At 42.7% G+C, this 11,080-nt stretch overlaps 1 pseudogene; it reads left to right on the top strand.

Annotated features, from left to right (window-relative positions):
• Positions 1–6,745: 6,745 nt before the first annotated feature.
• On the top strand, positions 6,746–10,742 carry LOC119216245 (transcription factor COE2-like; annotated as a pseudogene).
• The last annotated feature ends 338 nt before the right edge of the window (positions 10,743–11,080 follow it).

The raw sequence follows: 11,080 nt of genomic DNA, 5'->3' as shown, positions 1-11,080 counted from the left end.
GCATTATACACATGGACGAGTTTGGTGAAGAGAAATAAAGGCAAGACAGTTGACAGGTATAATTGGGGAATATATTTCCGACTGCATATAGCCCCCGTTCCTAGTTTTACATTTTGGCCCACTGTGATGGAGTTTAAACCACGGCTCTAGCCTACTCAACACTTGGATCACACGCTCATAGACGAAGCTGTTTGAGCACAGGCCACCACCACAACTTGGTGACACAACTTATTGTTTAGTTATGCATCTTCTACACCTCTACTCACGCACAATCACATCCAGCACTACTGATACCACTGATGTTCACAGCCCACTGTATGTTCTGTTCATTTCTACAATATAGCTCCTCCCAATAATACTCCCCTGTGATTCAAAAATTCTTTATTGTGTGTTCCTTCTCTGCTGATATTCATTCCTTAAGGAGTCTGTATTATTACGTTCAACCATCTGATGCCCAGAGTTAAGCATATTAATTTAACAAACTAGACCTACGTTGGAGTGTTACAACAGCGAGTATCATTTTATTCCATATGTGCATTCAGCCAAATTGGTGTATTCAAAAACATATGGTGTCATTTTTTGTATTCATCCAAAATAATGTTAAGTGTGTAGGTATTTTTCAAAGTAGGCCACTGACTGGTTGACAATGCATTCAGCAGGCAACGCCCTGCATATTGAGTGGGCCGGTCTGACAGCAACTCCTGGGCCACTCTTGACACAAAAAACAAATGCTAGACACCTTAGGTGTTTAAAATCAGAAGGAATCTATATTATACAACCAAAACAACAGCAACATAAAACCTGATATACTGTAAACGACCGTCATCAGTTCTATCCATCAATGAAAACTATTCATCCTCACGGATAATTTTGTGGATCTCCAATCATTAATTGTGCTAAATTTGTTATGCCTAATGTCAACAATAAATGCATTATAATGAAACAGAAAGCACATTTTTACAACTGCAAGATCAATTTTTCTTCCTGCATCCAGCAGCACCGTTTCACATGATTTAGAGATTGAAAGAACTAGAGGCTGCCACTCCAGCTTGGGTTTGTGGGTAGCATCGGTGCTTACTCAACTTGTGGCTCTTGCTTCTTGTTGCATTACAAACTGCCTAAACGGCATCCCATGCAGAGGAGGTTATGGAAGAGATAAGTTTCACACGTGTTGCATGTGTTTTGGATTACTACTTTAGTTATCTTTGTTAATCTTCCGTTCTTCGTAATCATTGTTAATCTTGTATTCTGAACCACTACATCTATTTTTAGTAGATATGTTTAAATTGTTCATACTGTACACATGACATGCAGTGCATTTGTCCATCCCTGGAAGAGGGATCCCTCCTTTGCCATTCCCCTAATGTTCCTTCCTTTTTTCTCCCTATTGGAAGGTTTCATAGGGGCAATTTTTCCTGAACCGATTTGAGGGTTTCGGGACAGAGGATGACACATGTGTACAGATTTTATATTTTATCTGTGATTTGGGGATGTACAAAATAAACTAAATTGAATAACATGGAATAGATAAACCCAAAATGTATCGGATTTAATCATTGCACGACATTTTCAAAATTCAAAAACGGTGCTAAATGTCGAAGGACAAAAGTATCATCCTACTTTCATTCAGCGTTTCATAATCCCAGACATGCAGATCCCACCACACGTTTGTCTAGACCAAAGTCGGACAATAGGGCTCGGGCCCAATAAACAGGTGGATCTCTCTCACCATCATCTTCTTTCTCTTTAAGAGTGTTTCTATTCTTCGACCAGCGGAGGGAAAGACAAACCGAATACTAAAGAAGAAAAGAGGGGGAAGAGAAAAAAGTGAAAAAAAAATTAAATAAAAATAAAAAACTAAACTAAAAACCTAATAACAATATAAGGTAAGTATGTGGTGCTATGTTGATGAATATGTGTATGTATTTTCATGTAATTGTGTATACTCCGAATATGTGTTACATATGAATATGTATTTCATGTGTAATATATAATGTAAGGTAAGTATGTGTTTATTTATAATAAATAGTAATGTATATGAATAAATCTGTTCATGTATGTGTATGTAAGATAAGTATTTGATACTTTGATATTGCTAAGTTTGTGTATACAAGGTAAGTATGTATATGTAAGGGAAGTATGACATTTTCCTGTGAATATGTGTATAGGTGAAGTAGGTATTTCATATGAGTATGTATGTATATTTAAGGTAAGTATGGGTTTATTTTGAACAGTATAAGTGTGTAAAAGAGGTTCATTTAAATGCATTTGAAATTTGTGTATGTATGAAAACGGCACCGAAAAGGCTATGAAGACAAAACTGTCCCAGATGCCTTATTGAGGCCATTGGGAACTGTTGTGTTTAATTTCAGAATCCAGTTTCCGTCGTGCGTGTGCGGGAAACGGGGTCCTTGTGCGCCCTCGTGTGGCGGCGGCGGGGCGTTGCAGCACCAGAGGGCAGCGGAAGTAGAAACGTCCACAGCGCACGTCGTGTGGCTCAGTCATCGATCGCGGCGCTGCAACGCGACTGTGACTTTCATCCGGGCGTCTTGATCGGTTCGAACGGGGGGGAGATCCCACTTTGTTGTGACAGCAGAGCGCCAGGGCAATGGCGGCTGGCCGGACGTGGTAAACAGCTGGGGGAGTCTCGTCGGTTTTATTTCGGTGGTTTCAGGACGCAGATTGGAGGGGAGCGCCCCCCAGCGGGCAGGAGGCCGTTTTTATTTCGGTGGTTTCAGGACGCAGATTGGAGGGGAGCGCCCCCCAGCGGGCAGGAGGCAGCTCCCCCGGTCTGCGTTTGAGCTCTGCCGCGTGTAGAGACACCTACGCACCCACACACATAGATATATGTGTGTATTTTATTCACATGTTCCGTGTTTATAGGTGTACACGAGGGGGGGGGGAAGATTCCACTTTGTTGTGACGGCAGAGCGCCAGGGCAATGGCGGCTGGCCGGATGTGGTAAACAGCTGGGGGAGTCTCGTCGTTTTAATTTCGGTGGTTTCAGGACGCAGATTGGAGGGGAGCGCCCCCCAGCGGGCAGGAGGCCGCTCTCCCGGTCTGCGTTTGAGCTCTGCCGCGTGTAGAGACACCTACGCACCCACACACATAGATATATGTATGTATTTTATTCACATGTTCCGTGTTTATACGTGTACACGAGGGGGGGGGGGGGAGATTCCACTTTGTTGTGACAGCAGAGCGCCAGGGCAATGGCGGCTGGCCGGATGTGGTAAACAGCTGGGGGAGTCTCGTCGTTTTAATTTCGGTGGTTTCAGGACGCAGATTGGAGGGGAGCGCCCCCCAGCGGGCAGGAGGCCGTTTTTATTTCGGTGGTTTCAGGACGCAGATTGGAGGGGAGCGCCCCCCGCGGGCAGGAGGCCGTTTTTATTTCGGTGGTTTCAGGATGCAGATTGGAGGGGAGCGCCCCCCGCGGGCAGGAGGCCGTTTTTATTTCGGTGGTTTCAGGACGCAGATTGGAGGGGAGCGCCCCCGAGCGGACAGGAGGCCGTTTTTATTTCGGTGGTTTCAGGACGCAGATTGGAGGCTGAGCGCCCCCCAGCGGGCAGGAGGCCGCTCCCCCGGTCTGCGTTTGAGCTCTGCCGCGTGTAGAGACACCTACGCACCCACACACATAGATATATGTATGTATTTTATTCACATGTTCCGTGTTTATACGTGTACACGAGGGGGGGGGAGAAGATTCCACTTTGTTTTGACAGCAGAGCGCCAGGGCAATGGCGGCTGGCCCGACGTGGTAAACAGCTGGGGGAGTCTCGTCGTTTTAATTTCGGTGATTTCAGGACGCAGATTGGAGGGGAGCGCCCCCCAGCGGGCTGGAGGCTGCGCGCATGTTAAGTCAGCGTCAACGCCGATACGTGCTGGTTCCGGCGGAAGCGCTCCGTGTCTTGGCGTGCTGCGGAGAACTTGATGGCGGAGGAAATGCCGTGTCGTTACGCGTTTCGAACGGCAGAGGGCAGCCTGTCCATTTTACATGACATGACATTACATTACATGTCATTTAGCTGACGCTTTTATCCAAAGTGACTTACAATAAGTGCATTTTCACATAGAGATGCAAACTCAGAAGAACAAGTAACAAGAAAGTACAATTTTCATCAAATAAGCAGTTTCAAAACATGTTATAGAAAAGTGCCATTATAAGTACAGTTTAAGTGCTACCATTTGTTAGTGCTACGATTTGCTACCCAGTGAGCACAAGATGTTATTTCAACGTTGAAATATGGTTGAAATCGGGTTGAAATGAGGTCTGAACGTCAAAGACCTCATTTCAACGTCTTTTCAACCGGCGAAAAAGGTGCGAGAAACATCAACGTGCTAGAAAAGGGTAAATTTATTGATTATGTGTCATGTTGTAACGTAAGGTTGAAAGAGAGACGATAATATCATTAAGATTATCATAATAATGAATGAACTGGTCGGCGAAATTTGGTCTACGCAAAGACGTGATTTCAACGCATTTAAGATTTTTCTTAAAACGTCATGAATATGGAAATACAGAGTGTGTGTCGTTAACAACATGCTTTAAGGACAAAATAATGCGGGCCGTTTCAAACATTAGTTGAAAACACGTAACTCTGATCACATCTGTAACGCGCATGCGCAAGTTCTTAGACGCTTCCACCGGGAGCAGCGCGACGTGAACGGGCTGATACAACCACGGCTACCGGCCCCAATACTCTGTAAGTACGTGAGTGTTTGAATGAAGCACACCTGGAACTATAACCAGTTATTTTACTTGTGCTGCCCACTCGATACGGGAAGGACTGTTATTTTGGTAAGCTAGTTAGCGTTAGCGCAGATAGTTTGCTAGTTAGCACGCTAGCTTGGAGCATGCTAGCTCGGAGTATGCTAACGTTCAACATGAACTGGACCAAAAGTAAACCTCACAGAGTATCTTCCGTGTGTTTGGTGTTGCTTATGCGTTAGGTTGTTGTTGTACCCATTTCATATTATTGCCGTTCCCATTTCATGTAGAAAATACACGTCAAAGCAACGCGGCCTGAACACAGTTCGCAGCTGAATTCAACAAGTTGTGGCCTGTAAACAAGCTAGCCAACACATTGTAAGTTACTGCATGCTTAAAGCAACATTGTAAAGTATGGTACTGTGTAATATACCTGGAAATGTTACTCCAGAAATGCCATAATTTGAAGATGAATTGTTTATAATGTCATAAGTAAACAATCTATAAATAAGGGTTCTCAAACACCTCCTGCTGTTATCATTATTAAACTTTTTATTACTGTCATTATAAACCCAAGTTACACACTTTTCCCTAAAGTCTTTGTTCTTCCCTCCTCACAGGTTCCTGTGGATGTAGGTTACATCTGATGGAGTTTGTCCCTGCAGTTGTCCTGCCTTACACCTGGTGTACTACTCTGAATATTTGAATAATTTCTGTGGTAGGAATTGAACGTACTGTACATCTTTAAGTTGTTCTCTCTGTACACAGCTACTCCTCCACTGCTCTCCCTTAGGTTTTGTCCAGTTGAAGGTGAGTTTTGCGTGTGCCGATGTGATGGTTTTGGGACAGGAAGCTGGAAGGTTTACAGACTGTAAAGCTCCCTCAGGCTTATTTTTAATTTTGGGTTGAACAAAATAAAATTAATTGAATTGAACGAACTTGTTGACTAGAGGCATCTGCAACTGAGGGGTGTCTGCGCATTCTGAATCATTGAAGTGACGATGAGGGAGACGGAGCTGATTTCAGGTATACGATCCGGATTCAAGTGACTCAGAGCCAGATGAAGTGCCAATGATTCAGAAAAATGGTTTACAAACACAATTCTAACTGACTGGTTTGTGTTGTTGCTGCACTTATAATTTCATAGTTTATTTTCCCAAAATATATTATTTTTGTATTCTGTTTTGTATAGGAAAAGTGTTTAGTGTTATATTGATATGAATAAATACAAATTAATCAAATTGTGTTGTCCTTGTTATGGGCTGTTGACATGACAACTGACTGTGTAACTTGTACTTTTCCAGCGAGCAATTTATCCGTTGAAAAGACGTTGAATAGATGTCTACGTTTAGACCAGTTTTCAACGTGATTTTTAATATCGGTGGTAAACGCACAAATGTGGACGTCATTTATTTTTACACCTATAAAATAATGCTATTGCACAAAGTAGAGGACCACATTTTACCATATTAAAAATCACGTTGATATGTGGTCTAAATATAGACGTCTTTTCAACGTCTACGAATAGGCGTTGAAACAACTTTCACTTTTAAACCATTTTGCAACGTCGGCCATAGACGTTTATTCAACGTCTTTTCAACCAAAAAATGTTCACTGGGTAGTGTTTTAGTCAAGGTAGAGTCTAAATGGATCCGTGTGTGTCTGTGTGTCTGTGCACAGTGCGTGAGATTTTCAAAAAGGCTCCTTTCCCACCGGCAGAAATGATTCAAATGTTGCAAGTATTCAAAAACACGATATACTGGGACATAAGTGTTTCCTACTGAAATTTCTTTTGCGCTTCTGATTGGACAACACAAACTTCTCTGAAGTGTATTAAAGCTCCTTTTCTCCCCAAGACGTTTAGTCCAATCTTCCTACTCCTCTGAGTGACACTTATTTCAGTCTCCTCACAGAATTTTAGGCTTTTACAGATGCAGGTCAACATTTAATTATTCATTATTGAAGAAATATTTTTTTGATTGTTTTTGATGTCATTGTTCTAAGCCTTATATGTGAAATGTGACGTATAGATAGATTTCAATTCTTTCTTTCTCTCAGGTGGTCTTGTCCAGCACCGTGAGTGTAGATGGCCACGTCCTGGCAGTGTCTGACAACATGTTTGTCCACAACAACTCTAAGCACGGCCGAAGGGCCCGCAGACTGGAGCCCGGCGAGTCTGTGGAGAATACTATGGAATATGGTGAGACGGTGACAACGTAACACTACAATGTTACACCTCATTTCAGTTTTATTACGTGTCTACTTCATCATTCACACTCAACACACTGTAACAGCAGGTACTTGAGTTCCTTAATGTCCATTTCTAATCGCCGTGATACATCGAACATAACCAGTGGTCATTAGATGAGCTAATTAATGCATTCATTAAGACGATAAAAAAAAAAAATCAAATTCAAACATGAAGAAGTCCATCCATTTCCTGCATGTTAATGCTGTCATTTTAGTACATTTAACTGATAATGCATCCATATTTCTATGTAGTTAAACTCTAAGTGTAGGACCATGTTTCTTTACACTGTTGTACTGCTACTTTTTCTCAATTAAAAGAGCTGAATACTTTTTCTATTTGTGTACTCAGGACACCAGTTTTCACTTGAGCTTTTTCAATTCTGTACAATTGCAGATCATATGATTTCTAAGCAAAATCTGATATAGATCCAATTCTCAGTTTTTGATGCTTTTGTTGTTATTCACAAACAAAGCCACATATATACAATTAAATAACTATGAACATTTCTGAAAGTTTTGCGATGAGCTTTTTAATTGATTGATTGAATTGAATAAACCAAAACCAAAGAGGACCTCCAACACACCTGCCTGAGATTTACCGTCCTCTCTCCAGCTGCTGTACATGCTGAATTGAATGACTTGGGGTAACTCTTGCTTTGCCCTTCTGTCCAGCCACCCCGTGCATCAAAGCCATTAGTCCCAGTGAGGGCTGGACCACCGGCGGGGCGATGGTCATCGTCATTGGGGAGAACTTTTTTGACGGCCTGCAGGTGGTGTTTGGCAGCATGCTGGTGTGGAGTGAGGTAGGAATTGTCTTCAAAGCATCTCACTGATGATGGTACAGTCTGAAGCTTATTTTGAAATGATATATACATAGCATATGGCTTGGGTCATTATTTCAACGATTTATGGGCAATGCACATACATTCATTCATCTTTCCACAGTATTGTGTCGGCCTAAATATTTACCAGGCGTGTAGGGGTATAATTTGTGCCGTCTTGTGTCCTGTTCCTCAGCTGATCACACCACACGCCATCCGTGTCCAGACGCCTCCTCGACACATCCCCGGGGTCGTGGAGGTCACACTGTCTTATAAATCCAAACAATTCTGCAAGGGAGCACCTGGACGCTTCATTTACACAGGTAAAACACCCCCGTCGGCTTTGTTTAGACTTCACACAGGGTTTTCAATAGTTTAAGGACGTTAAAGAATATGGTTTGATTTGCAATACATGTTCCGCTTTTTTCAGCCCTAAATGAGCCCACTATAGACTATGGCTTCCAGCGACTTCAAAAGGTCATTCCTCGACATCCTGGTGACCCGGAGAAATTAGCCAAGGTGAGATAAGTTGCCAAAAATTGCCCATAATGTGTTTTCAAGGAACTGTGTCAATAATATATCCACCGAGATATTAACGGAATTAATGATTTTCTTTGCAGGAGATTCTCCTAAAGAGAGCAGCAGATCTTGTGGAGGCCCTCTACGGAAATCCACACAGTAATCAGGTAAATGGAAGCAGCTGTCAGCTTATAGTCGTGTGCGTCTACACATGCAGGCGACATCTTAAAAGCCTAAAAAAGTCCATGTGGCTTCATTGTGTAAATGTGACAATGCAAGCCATTGCTAATGTCTGTGCATCTCCTGCAGGACATGCAGCAGACATCGCCGAGGCGCTCTACAGTGTTCCTCGTCCTCACAGTCAGCTGCAGGCGCTGCCCAGCTCACCGGCCCACGGCAGTGTCATGGGCCTGGGCTCATATCCTTCTCAGTTAGGCGTCAGCATCGGGGAGCACGGACAGAGCAGCCAAGGTGAGCAGAATAAGACGTGGACCATTTGATACTTTCCTTCCTTTTCTTAAATTAACAAATCAAGAAGAACTGACCCGACCTTTTCATTGTTACTTCAGGTTACATCAGAAATTCCAGCAGTTTGTCTCCAAGGGGTTACCCATCAGCCTCCACTCCTCAGCACTCAAGTTACGGGGGCGGCGGAGGGATGACTGGAGGCTATGGGACAGTTCCCATGACCAGTCTAGGAGTCCCTGGCTCTCCTGGTTTCTGCAGTGCCTCCCCCACCGGCTCTCCCTACAGTAAGAGCCTCTAATGATCCATACACAGTTCTGAGCCCGCTGTCATGTTCAGACCTGAGACTGATGGTTGCTCTCTGATCCACAGTAATGCCGTCCAGCCCCACCATACCAGGGAGCTCCAGCTCTTCATCGTCCCTCTTGCCTTTCTCCTCCTTCCCGTCTGCTGCTAAACAGAAGAGTGCTTTTGCCTCAGGCCCCAGGGCTCTCCCTCCCCTGCCTGCCCCGCCACAGGGGGGAACAGCTTCAGAGGTAGCCATCCAACTCACTATCTGACCCCCCTGTCCGAGCTCACGAATGCAGTCTAACCCCCTCGTACTAACCGCTCAAAAGCTTTGACTGAACAAGGCGGAAAGAAAAGTTGCTGGATGTACAATAATGCAAGAGCTGATTGATTAGAATCATAGATTTGGTATATTTTTTTCTCTCCAGCGATGATGGGCCTGGTTGTTCCCCCGATGTAAGCAAAGCACCCACACCAAGCTACCCCAGACCACTGCTTCACTTAGCCCCTTTTTTGGCATTTCGAGGGAAGGGAGAACGGAAAATGTCTCACTTTTGATCACCGTTTTAAACTTGCCCCCCCCCCCAACCTGCCATTTCTTAGTCCCTTCTTCATCCAAGTGGATGAAAAGGATGGGTTTTGATAACTCCAGATTCAAAAGCATCTGTATTGACCTCTGGCGAGCTACCGCATGCATCTGATTCTTCCAACGCGCATAAACCGCCTTCAGAGACGAACAATTCTGGTGCAACTTTGCAGCTCTGAGACGCAGGGTGCTGTCTGTCCATGTGTGGACACCTTTAATGGCACGAGAATACGCTGCCTGTGAGTAAGCAAGAGTTTTCTTTTTGTAGTAGAGTTTTTGATGACAATTTACATTCCAGAAAAATAGACCCTTTATTTTTTGTTCTGATCTCTAGGGTTTTACAAGAGAGAACTCTTTGTCTCAGTGGTTATTACTAAAGGAATTCATATATTGATTTATTTAAGAACAAAGAACGTGTTTTTATAAAGTGGTCCTTTTCCAACTGTTAATGAAATGAAGTTATCTCAACAATTGCTAATTAATTTGCTAAATGGTCATTAGTGGAGAGGATAAAGTCCGGCACACTTTTTGGAAATAAAATGTCCCCAGTTTTCAAGGTTCTAGCATAATGAATAAGTAATGAACCCTAAAGAGTGTATTGTCCTTGTGTAAAGGAAGAATGTTAGTTAGCCCTATTCTTTTTCATTTTACTTATAATGCATGCTTCCTCACACCAGCCCTGATATTATTTCATTCCACATTGCAAATTTGAATATGATTTAACAATTATAATTAAAATGCCCCAACCCAATACAGGTGTTTAGTCACAATGCAGTACAGTAAATGAAAACATACAACTGCTCAATTGAAAAGAACGGGGCGTATTAGGTGTTAATGAATCCATATCATGCTGTTCTTACTCATTGATTTGTGTCATCAGAACACAAACTTCATTCTCAGGTCGTGAAAACAGAGAACACAAAGAGTAGATGACACTCTTTTTAGAGTTTGGTTAATTTAATTTATTTAAAAAATATTAGCAATTTAATAATATGTTTTTTTAAGCCATCATCCTTTGAAACGGTACACAAAATGGTGCAAATGTGATTTGTATATCTTCAAGGTGTAATTATATTTTGTGCTCCAAATAAAACAAATAAGTAAACGTCTTTGTTTGTTTGAATTATTTTGGTTGCATTGTATTGTGAATTTTATTATATAATATTGTGAACGGTAACTTTTTACATGGGTGCAGAAGCAGTATTATACAACTTTGGTCAAACATACACACACACACACAAACAGAAATGCAAACGCAATGTTTTATTCAACAATTTCCTTCACATTAAGGTTTTCCTACAGGGCTCTACATCACAGCGTTGGGTCTATTTTTGACTGTGCCCATCACCTGTGTGCTCATGCAGCTTGCTACACTGTTTTGTATACACGGCTGATGAGCCGCAGCATCTTTATTGTGATGCGAGCATTAAAGACTGAGTAGAG

The sequence above is a fragment of the Pungitius pungitius genome, chromosome 7, assembly GCF_949316345.1.
Source record: "Pungitius pungitius chromosome 7, fPunPun2.1, whole genome shotgun sequence".
Lineage (NCBI taxonomy): Eukaryota > Metazoa > Chordata > Actinopteri > Perciformes > Gasterosteidae > Pungitius > Pungitius pungitius.
The sequence above is the reverse complement of the archived record's forward strand: the minus strand, read 5'-3'. Positions and strand labels throughout refer to the sequence as shown.